Source organism: Photinus pyralis, unplaced genomic scaffold, assembly GCF_008802855.1.
Source record: "Photinus pyralis isolate 1611_PpyrPB1 unplaced genomic scaffold, Ppyr1.3 Ppyr1.4_LG3b, whole genome shotgun sequence".
Lineage (NCBI taxonomy): Eukaryota > Metazoa > Arthropoda > Insecta > Coleoptera > Lampyridae > Photinus > Photinus pyralis.
Genome location: NW_022170510.1, coordinates 8418786 through 8430777, shown reverse-complemented (window position 1 = coordinate 8430777; position 11992 = coordinate 8418786).

The following is an 11992-nucleotide window of genomic DNA, read 5'->3' as shown; positions in this document are numbered from 1 at the left end:
CTTCAAATTGCTAAGTAGCCTGTAGCGTTTCAAACTGGCTTTATAAACGTAAGCTCTCCATTTTTCAAAGCTGGGCTAATTGGTGGGAAAATCTGCATTTTTAAATTTTCCTTCATTCTAAACATCACTCCATCATCAATTGCGTGCCACATTAACTAACTAATTTTTCTTCTAGAATGTTTAAATACGAATTTTGGAACTACGGCCAGGCGGCGATGGGGCGGACAATTGCGGACTCCTTTTGGTGAATAAGGGATTAAATTTCAACCTCGTATGTCCGGTCAATGAAACATTTTTGCAACCGACGCGTTTGGGCAAACGTTTGGGTATAATTATAAAAAGGTGACTGAAAATTTTTTTAAAAGTTTATTCTAATAGCAGTTTTTGCAGAACCAGAACTATTGCGAAGCGGCACTTGTGGATCGTGTGTCGAAAATTTCCTTTACGAGGGAGAGCATTCCAAAATTTTGTGTGGATATTTGTTTGAAAATAAACAACATTTTTGTGTGTTTTTATAACCCTCCAACTGACTGCTGCAATGATGATCAAACTAGTGAGTTCTATTCTAGACCACCTGAAAATGCATTGCGCTAGGTCCGAAATTAATCATCACTAACGTATTTTTCGAAAGTACCAGTTTGATTTCGATTGCATGCTGGGGTTCTTGTCAATGACTTTTTAGCCTCCCATTTGGCATTTGACATTCAATTCTAGTACTTTTTTGTTCTAAGGGCGTTAGTTAAGTGTGATTTAGAGTCGGTCCTCCAGTAACTTTTCTAGGGATTTTATATTAGTGCGATTTCACTATCATATTTTTGGAAAGTTTGGATGTACGTCACTAGCTAAATTAATATAACTCTAGCATTCCTCACAAATTTGTCGTGTTGGATTATAATATGTTCTAGTATTCGCAGTTTACTTAAACTAGTGTCAACTAATTTCATTTTAAGGAGATCGAATGCTTGGGGAAAACTGTTTATGTGTGTTGTAATTGAGCTTTGTATCGATTGCAAAGTCTGAGAGTCCTCCATCTCTCGTTATATAGGATCGATTCTAAATCAAAAAGTCACCAGAAAGGTAACTAGGTTTGAAACTCTGTCAGGACTGATCCTAAAGTAACTACGTTTGAAACTCTACTGCGAGAGTTCGAATATTTGCAGCGATAGATTGCGGCGCACGATTCTTGTCTGATGTCTCCGCGATTGTTTGAAATATACTATCCACAAACGGTTTCTTAATATTATTCTTAACACATACAGTCCCCACCACTAGCACATTTGCAATCGACCGCATAGTATTGAGCTGTCGATCCTTTGACGTTAACGACATTTAGCGGCAGTGGCCCACACCTAGAGTTCAATGACGTCCAACATATTACGGCTACCGATCAAGGTTAACCACCTGCAGCGCTAGAGAACACTGACTTCCATTAGAGGCCAATGCTATCCAACTTGAGGATAACGACATTTAGTTTTCGAGGCTATTGACTCAGAATAGAGATCAATGACACTTAACACTATTGTCTCATACTTTGAGACCAACAACCTTTTAATTTCAGAGGTCGCTTCCCTCTTAGATCAATACCCACAACACTAGCGGCCAATCTGAGTTGACAGCCTTATTCATACAGATTAAAAGATTGCGACGTAGAGCTCCGATTGCAACACCGACGAACTTCCACAGTAACAAAATCCTGTAGGTATACAAGAGAGCCCTAGCTATTCGCTATGGCCCCTCTAACACAAAAAGTTCCGAAGGCATTCGGTAAGCATCGTGAGAGCTCAAGGTTAGCTTTCCAGGCTATTAACTCACAATTGTAGTCAATTACACTACCGTATTTTGAAGACATCAAACTTTAGCTCCAGAAGTCCTGCTTCTCCAACAATTGCAGTCAAAGTGGTCAATGACACACTCCCACTAAAATGGCGCGAATGTCCCGAGTTCAGTTCCCATTAACACGAGGAGGAAACATACCATTCCGCTATACACACGCCCTAAAATCAATAACACACAACAGACACATATCTATGCCCCCAAAATTGACAATCACCAATAACACAAGGACAGTGAGTTTGCATGTTGCCTCCGAAATCGATAATCAATCAATAAATCAGGATAGCGCTTCAAAAATCGATAAAAAATCAATAAGAGGGGTCCAGAATAGGCCATTCTCTAACCGTTTACCTTGTGTGCTCGGACCTTGAAACAGGAAACGGAAATATCTACTGAAGCCTTCTAGAAAGAAATAAAACGAATCAGTTCCTTTTTATATATACCATGTTTATTTACATTTCTAATACACAAATATTTTATTTACATAAACTTTAAGTTAGTCGTTTGCCCTGCAGATCCGGCACTTGTTATGTATACCTCTTTATTGGCTAAGGAGGCTTGGAATGTTTGTAAACGATTATCCTCCTTAAAGTAGTTGTAGAAACGTAAGGGAAGCATAGATTTAAAGTTTCCAGTCTCCACGACTACCCGGTCACCATATTTTGTGTTGATTGTGTCGATGCCGACGATTCGATATTTCTCCCCCACCTCCAGGTCTTTTACATTTTTGAACGGCTTGCAGAAAGTGGTATTGTTGAGTGTATCAAGATCCATTTTAACCAGTTCGCGTACACGCTGTCGGAATGATTTTAAGCACTACTGCAGTTACACTTATATTGCTAACGTTGTGGAGGGGAGGCGAGTCGTTCACGATAGACTTTGTCCCGATGACTTTTCTCTAATACCGAAGACAAAACTCTACTAAGTTGTTCGATTTTATTTCGGAAACGAAATCTATCGAGCGCGACTGTTTCCCACGAACCTCTTCGTGCTTTACCGTAAGCAAACGACCACGCTACCATTATGTACACTTGATTCCGTGTTTCGTCAATTGTAACTCTCTTCTTCATTTTCAGTCCAATCACTTAACTCACTAATAAACTGTTCTAAATTGGCCTTTATCAATCTGCGTACTACACATTTTTCACATATTTTACTGTTTAAATAACTCTCACATATTTCTTCGCCCAACTCGTATTTTTTAGCGATGGCCAGACACTCCTCCTCACTATATTCACCATTGCCATATATTGCTTCATGTTCGGCGTCAAATACTAACGCCGAAAACTTTTGCTTAAGGCGTTCTACCGCTGTTTCAAAATCTATCGCCTTGATCCACGATTGCTCAGCATACGCTAGCCATGCCATGATTATTTGATCTACACGACGAGTGGGCTATATAATTACTGCGCCCCACTATGCGCAATTAGCGGAGATCAAAACCATTAAGCTAAAGGGTTTAAGAACAGACAACGAGGTCAATAACCTTTTATCAAAAGGTCAGTGCCTTTAAGGTGAACGACCTTTAAATAGAAAAGGTCATTCTCACGGACAATTTAAACCACAATAAAGGTCAATGCCATATTGAGGTTAATACACTTTAAGCAGCACGAGTTTAAACGACACGACACGAAGCACAAGTTTACCGACCCGAAACGAAGGCAATGCCCTTTTAGTAATCTCAAGGTCATATTTAGAAACGGCTATAACATACTACTATGACCTTAACATGCATCTTTCCTCTCCAATTCTACTTAATACTTCTACATTACTTATATTATCAGTCCATTTGATATATTTATTGTCCCTCTCTTGTTCTGGGCCCTCAACAGGCCTGTGGCCAATTACAGAGTGACCAGCATAATGCTTTTTAGAGATACCCTACAAAAAATTTTATCATTTTAAATGGTCCATTTGGGTCCAAATAGCATGTATTTGAAGAGTGCACACCAATTTTTTCCCGACACAACTTTTGGCAGCCAAAAAACCTAAAAATGTTCGGACTTTTTTCAGTTTTTCGCTTAAAACTCGAAAACTGTAAATATTTTTAATAACGCTTCTTTAGTAAATTAAAGAAAACACAATCCTGCGTCGATCAAAAGATGAACAAACAAAATCGGTCCAATAGAAAAATTTTTACAAGCGATCGAAGAAATCCCGTAAGCTCCCCGTCAATTCGCGGAGATCCATTGAAATCCCTGAAATGGGATAAAATTCCTTATAAATCCTCAGAAATTCTTTCGAAACCTTCTTAAATTTTTCCCCATACTTGCTTTTGACACTCCATTCCAATACTTTACTACCGCCGCTTTCATATAGAAAAACCTACGCTTCGTCACGCACCTTCTCACAGGTATTATAAATTAATAACAATATTTGCGATTGTTCAAATATTGCGTGGGAATATTTAGTAAAACAATTAAAAGCTAAAGTTTATTTTTGAACGAGCCAAAGAAAGCTATTTCAGTGACAAAATGCAATTGGAAGGTAGACAAGGAAAGTCAGATTTTGACTTTTTCCATGTGAGCATGAAAATTAATTTAGAACACACTCTCATGGGTTAAAAAATTGTAGTTCCCATGTCGTATTTTATCAGGAACGACTCCATTCGGTACGGCAAAACAATTATTGAAAGGTAAAAGTGACCGCACGTGCAGATAAGCGCATCAGGTGATTAATCTCTACCTACTTACGTTACCGCCCCTCCATATCAAAAATATAACTTATGACCAAATCATTCGATCGTGTTAACGTGAAGTGCAGTGCATATTGTGCGGAATGGTTTCCAAAATTTTCAAATGGTTCGAAGGAGAGTGCCTAGTACCGAAAACAAGAAAGCTAAGGGTGAATTTTGACAAGTACAGATTAGATACCGCGTAAAATGCAGTAATTTGAATTTTTACATTTAAACATTGGGCATACAATGCAAAATGATTTTGGATTTGGACAATACCTAGCTGAAGTGTGACTAAGTATTGTGTATGGAAATTTACCTCCACACATGTAACTGCCGTTAGTTTCAATCAATCATTTACCAAATCAAAAATTTATACACGACAATTAAGTACAATCATCTTCTATCTAAATTTAAAATTGGAAACACATGTGTAGTCCATTGCGTCGGCGGCGTCATTTTAAACAGGTGTTTAGAAGTCCGTTGATAATTTCATTCTTAACAAAACCCGCACTTGCCTTTTTATTAGCTTTAATAATAATTGTCGCAGTTTACTAATTTTGAATTAATTTGATACGAGTGAACCAAATACCTTCGCAAAATGAAATGTCTTGAAATCGAAATATGCAATTCAAGATTATTGTGTCACCTCATGCCCATGCGCGCCCACAGAGGGTAGCGGAGGTAGCGGTCGCTACCTCATAAGTGTCTCGTTTTTTTCACGTAATTAGGGATATTTGTTATTCAGAATATTCAATCGACAATCGTCCAATAATACATTTATTATCGTAAAAAACAGATCACATTGAGTAACGAATAAAATATATGGCACCTACTTAACCTATTTACTATTTACTAAAAAGAAACTGTAACCTTCGGGGCTTTTTCCCAAACTCGTTGATGGTATCATCGATGAAATTTTTATTCGGCAGTATTCTTTTGCGGTGTACGCTTAACATACATAATCCCGACAAACGCTCATCTCCCATAGTAGATCTGTTCCATGTTTTCACTCGTCGTAGCGTACTAAATGAACGCTCAATAGAACAGGTAGTAGCTGGTAGAGTACACGCTATTTTAAAAGCCAAAGCTACAGAAGGATAAAATTGCTCTGCTTCAGAAATTAAATCGATGTACTCGAAATTCTGCGAAGGCAGATCTTTAATAGACCATACATCATACCAAGTTTTTGCTTCACTTTCGAAATTTGGCAAAAAAACACCATACACGCTGGTAATATTATTTATAACGTCGAGAAATTTCGTTTTTTCCATTTTTTTCAAGAATTTCAGGTGTAGTAGCATCAGGGAAAATGCTGTCGAATGTGCTTCTCCAAAACGATCAGATAGAGATGAAATAATTGAATCCAAATACGGTATGAAGATAGACCTTCTAAAATATTCCTCTTCGTTTTCAGCTGGCTGATTTGAACGTCCAGTTAACCTTCCAATCACACGCGGACGTCTCATTTCGAGTCCCAACTTTTCACAAAACTCTTGAACTTTTGCGAAAATTAGACGAAATTCTTCTGAAGCATTTTCGCGATGAGAACACAGTAGCTAAGATCATTTGCGAATTGCGTCATCCGTCATGCATTTATCAAAGTACGGAGATGCCGACTATTGACTAGTGACTACCTACTATTTTCAACTCAAATACATAAATTAGGGTTAAAATTATTACATTCATAAATCAGCCTTTTCTCTCGCTACCTTATCAAAAAATTCTACGGGCGCGCATGTAAATATGATACGTTTTATTGATGTGATCGCTTTAGATTTTATTCAGTCGAGAAAAATTACCGTTTTCTAGTATGCCTATCGTATTTCAAAACAGTTATACATGTTAATAATAACCGAATAATTTTTATAACTCAAATTCAAATTAAGCTTCTTGCGAGATCTCATAACTATAGCACGACTGGGACCAGGTGGTCTTCTCCTTAGAGCTGGCAAAGGTCGTCCAGAAACTGATTATGCGTGGGTCGAGGTTACCATAGTACACAAAAAAAGAGAACCCTAAAGGGGCAGTTGGTATACAATTAATCGAGAAAGGGTTCAATAAATTTTTTTGAGTTTAAAATATTCTACCTTTAAGATAAATAACATAAAAAGAGATACTAACAGGCTATAAAACTGGCGATAAAATCTATTTTCGATCAGCGTGTGCGCCGAAATAGATCCTCAAAATAGGAGCTGCTCACAAATGAATACATTTTTGGAGATTTACCGATATCGCAGACGAGGCTAAATCTCAAAATAATTTGAAAGAGAATTATAAAACTTTTCCGCAACCCCAAGCACGCAGGACCGCCAAAAGTGACCTTCTGAAAAAAAGAGAAAACGATTACGCAATAAAGGAAAAAATTTAGAGAAGAGTAAAAAAGGAAATATAAAATATGCGTGAAAATAAGTAGATGAAAAAATGCCGATGTCGCTACAAAGAGAACCACAGAACACAGCAGGGTGAATGAACAAGAGGCCTGAAAACAGATCGAGCAAGATATACGAAGAAGAAAAACAAAAAGATGTATGTGAGGGAAATAAAGGCGAATTTGGATGGCTGCAAAATTAAAAGAAAAATTCTGGGATAAAGAGAGATGTACAATAACGGTACAGTGTTCTATTTTGGTTGAGACTTGGTTGTTTTCGAAACACTGTTCCACTTTTTTTGTAAAACTTTTAATACCACAAACATAATCTAGCTACGTTTGTTTCTGAGATACAGGGTGAAAACGAAAAACTTCACTTGAAGTTAACTTATCTTACAACCCATGTAAGATAGCAAAAAAGGTAAACACTACCTATTTTAGAGATTTTACCTAGAACTAGTGGTTTAGTACAAAAAAAACTTGGCCCTCTGTGTCTAAGATGTGACCCAATTATATTTTTCTAGTACAATACCCTGTATATGTTGACGTAGAATTTTTTGCATTTTGTTTCACGGTCTCACCCAAAATAGGACACACGGTGCAGCGTATTAAATAATTTACATATTTCGCAATCCATGTAACCATCGGAAACATTGGAAATGATAACCATATGTAAAACGTTATTCACTCGGACCACTTGCTCCACTCGCTGGTGCCGCACTCGTAACCATGCTCGTAATGTTATCAAAGGAGATGTGCGAGAATTTTAGATTGGAATTAACAAAATATTTTATCAAGTACCGTATCGACAGCATCCGCGACTTTCGTTAACCTACCGATCGCGACCCAGTACGGTACAATCGTTACTTGATGCGACACCGTTGTCTTTTCTGCTTGAACGAAACTCGTAATACGAAACCTTTAAAACCAGAAACATTTCAAGTTTTAAAAAGGCATCTGCGACAAAACTACCTCGACCTGCCTTGTTCTTTAAATAAGTTTATAGCGAAATTGCTACCGTTCCAAGATATTGGTGAAGGATTCTTTATAGTAATTGCTCCTGTACGGCATAGTATTTGTGTCCGCCCGTTCCTTCTACTCTGCATATCTTTAGCTATGTTTGATCTGAAAAGTAAATCGTCGGTAAAAATCGTGCACATATTCCAATTTTATAATATTCTGGTTTAATTGACCTGAAAGCTATCCATTTTCCAGGAAATTTACCAGATAGGTAATCTCACACGATTAGGATGTTGTGGGCGGGTGTATTATTATCCTGTTGAAACCAACAGAGTTTGCAACTTTTTTTTTGTATCGTTGTATTCGTAATAAAAATGCGAATACAGTATGTACTTTTTTACGGGTCATATAGATAAATAAGGTTGATGATGATTTCTCCGAAAGGAAACGTCGGCATCGTATTGAGAATCGCTCAACGGTCTCATGCAGAGCTCAAATAGTGGCCATGGGACAGTGTTTATTATTTTTTGGGTCTGTTATATCATCAGAAACAAAATCCGTAAATTTCGATTTTTCTGGCATATCTTCGGAAGTATTCTGAATTTTTTTGGTTTTCTTTACAGAAAGATAATAACTTTTTCCTTAATTGATCATCGTCGGATCTTCTATGGTTTCCAAGATCTCCATGATAGACATCCTTATGGATGGATGGACACAGTACATTTTTTTAATTCATGTTAGTTCTAAATTAATATTGATTAAGTGGTCTAATTTTAGTACGATTGCAATAGTTTTCTGTTTAATAGCACACTATCCTTCGTCCTTTTGCTGTGCTTCTCTTTATATTCGAAAGCTATCCTTCATCGATTTGGAAACTCAGCACTTTTTGGTACACACGAAAAGTTAGTATAACATTGTTGTCGGATTAAATTCACGGAAACGTGCTCGTGTAATACAATTCACTGAATCTCTGAATGGGCCTTCCAGTTATACAAGGTGTAGCATCTACGACTCCTCGGATCATAATTCCCTTAGGTACCATAAATGATACCGAAAAAAGTCTTACAGCAAAATTGTACATAATTATCGTCGCCATGTTTCAAAACATTTTTCATCTCCAGGGGCGTGCTGTATTCTTGTGGCGTTTTTTTAATGGAATACTCCATATTTAATTGTAGATTTGAAAAGTACTAACTTTTAATGTAACATTTTACACCCTTATTTTAACGATTTCACTGTTATAACCTTTTTTCCTCCAAATTTGACAGTTATTTGAATTTTTTTAGCGAAACCAAATCGCGCCGGCAGCTAAGTTTTGAATTGAGGCATAGGCTAAGACCTCTTCCACTGTCACATAATTTTTTATGTACTTTATCGAAAAAATTAAATTTTTTATTGACTTTCGCCAAGTCATACTTTTTTTAAATTTTAAATGGCATCCCCCTAAACAAATTATAGCTCTAAATAGACAAAACTACAAAATTTCAACTGATACAATAGTTCTCATAAGAACATTTCGGAGAAAAAACTAGTTGAAACACCAATTTGTAGAAAAATGCTCTTTTCTGAATTCAAGTGCCATTTTTTGAAAAATTTAAACAAATATTATAACCTGTTGTATACTAAAGAAGTGTAGTAGATTTACAACTACAAAAAATGAAAATTAGACACGAACAAAGGGGTTAGAGTTAGGTCAAGAATAACAGGAGATTGGGAATAATTATTAACGTTGTAGTTCTGCATGGAAACTGGTCTAAGGGTGGTGCAGAAAATTATAATAAAGTAGTTTACGATAGGACTGTTTAAGGTATCCATTAGTAATTTGTATTTATTTACCTTTGGTTGTGAGCATCATTCCTTACAGCATTAGACCTCTTCTAATGCCAAATATTTCAGTTTGCATGAAAGGTAAATACAGAGCTTTGTCCATATTGTTTGATTTTTCATCATACCACGAACGAGACAAAATTATTCAGCAGCGTGTATGCGGTAGCCACTTGACGAGTAATAAAGGCAAAAGGCAATCTCATTAAGGCATAAACTATAATATGATCTGATCTTCTCGAAAGATAATATCGTGTCGCAATGCGGGAATAATTAAATTTCTGATAAGGAGCAAAGCAGCAAATCTTTAGTTTCATCATTTATATTAATTAGTTGCGTGCTAGAAATAAAATAACAAGGGGCGGTGTTATCTACTCCAGCACACATACTTCCTTTCTATTGTGTCTGTAACAGAGAAGAATAGTTTGTCATTGTATAATTATTAATTAGTTAGAGCCTCCCACGGAATAATAAGCGTTAGTACAAAAATTGAGAAAAATGTTGCTACCATCCATAATTTCAAGCACTTCGTCTCTACTTTTATCAGATTGTCCGTTCAGTTTTTCCTGTAGAAGCACTACTAGATCACAGTGGGTTTTTGCAGCTATAATTGTAATGTTCCAATTTTTGTTATGCTATGCAGATTAAGCAAAAATGAGTTTCAGTTCTGGCTGCTGGAACACAATTGCAAACGATTAACATCTATACGAATCACCCTTGTTTGGTGGCGTGGACATAATATCTGTGCATGTTGTCGCAGTATCTTTAATTTGTAGTTCTAGGGTATCGGAAATAATGAAGGAAACGATAACGGCCCTAATGTCAGCATTAAACGTAAGCTCGTTAACTTCAATTTCCTCTACACTAACAGTAAGAGACAAAATCAATATAAACTAAAACATTTTGCAATTATTGAAAATAACTATAAGAATCGCTGTTTCAACAAGCATTAATCATTACTGCTACGGGGGTTCCTTCTGGACTTGAAAATTACCATCGGTTCCGCCCGGCAAGGCAAACCGTCTTCTTCTCAGGCTGCTCAATCGATAAAAATAAATGCTCCGGCTAACTCAAATCGGTGGGCTTTTAACTCTTTTGAAACTGCGTAACAAACCTTAACCTGCCGCCTACCAGTCTCCTGCCTCAACTCCTACTCCTCCCTTTCCTTCCCCTCGTTCTTCGTTAAAGACAGGCACATTGAAACCAAATAGATAATATATTGAAATGAGATTAGCGATACAAACAATTTACAGGGATCTAGCAGTTCTTCTCTTCTACTTGTAAAAACACTAGCTTAACAATGACAACTACTAACTAAAAAATCCTAACAGGTGAAACTAATTTACTCAAGGGGTGGCCATCCTCTACAGTTTGAAAATTGCAACAACAGGTAATCGTTTTTTAATCCAGCGTGGGCTGGGACTTATTTAAATAAACACAAAAATTTATCCTACTCTTTGGTAATCGTTCATTGGACTTTAATAAACAATCAACTCAAAAATTTTTTTACTATAGCTTAATTACCAAAAAGTGGAATTTTACAGAATGTTACAAATTTAATTAGACTAACCTTTACAACATTTGTACAGCCGATCTTGTGAACTGCTCTTTCCTCTGGTACAGGGTGGATGTGATGAAACCTGACACTTAGGTCTCTGTGACTTCCTAGGGGTGGCTTGAATTTAACACACGGAAACAAAAATCCACGGTGCCTATCCTTCCTCGGAACGAAAGCAAAGTTTAGCGTTTGAACGGAAACTTAGTCCCGGAAATCCTTCGCGTGGCGAGTGGGAGACGGCTAGTTGCCAAAGTTTCTACACAGCACAGTGTATTTAATTTTATTTTATTAGTTTATTAGCTTTGACCGCCTGCGGAATACAGATTTTTGAGTTAGCGGTACGGCAGAACTTTTATGATCACTATCCGACGGTAAACCGCGATGATTCAAAGTATTATTTCACCAGCTCTTCTTGGGGCAAATATCTCTCCGAAACGCAGCGCTCCTTCGACAAATGACCTTACGGCACTAGTAGGAAATTCCACCTGGGGCGGATCCCGAAATTCTGCGCCTTGAGGACTAGGGCAGCACTTTGAATTATATATCCTCGAGAAATCACAACGTATCCTAACGCGATTCACTGCATCCAAAGTAAACTGGGGTGAAGCTCAAGGGTTCGCCAAAATATCACCTGATTGAAACTTGGGTCTTCTTCGCCAAAAAATCAACGCGCAAAGAAAATAACACTTCGAACGGGTGCAAAAAGCACGCAACTGGGAGCAACCGAAATAAGCCGGTGGCTCAAACCGCCAAGTGTACCAAAACTATCGCT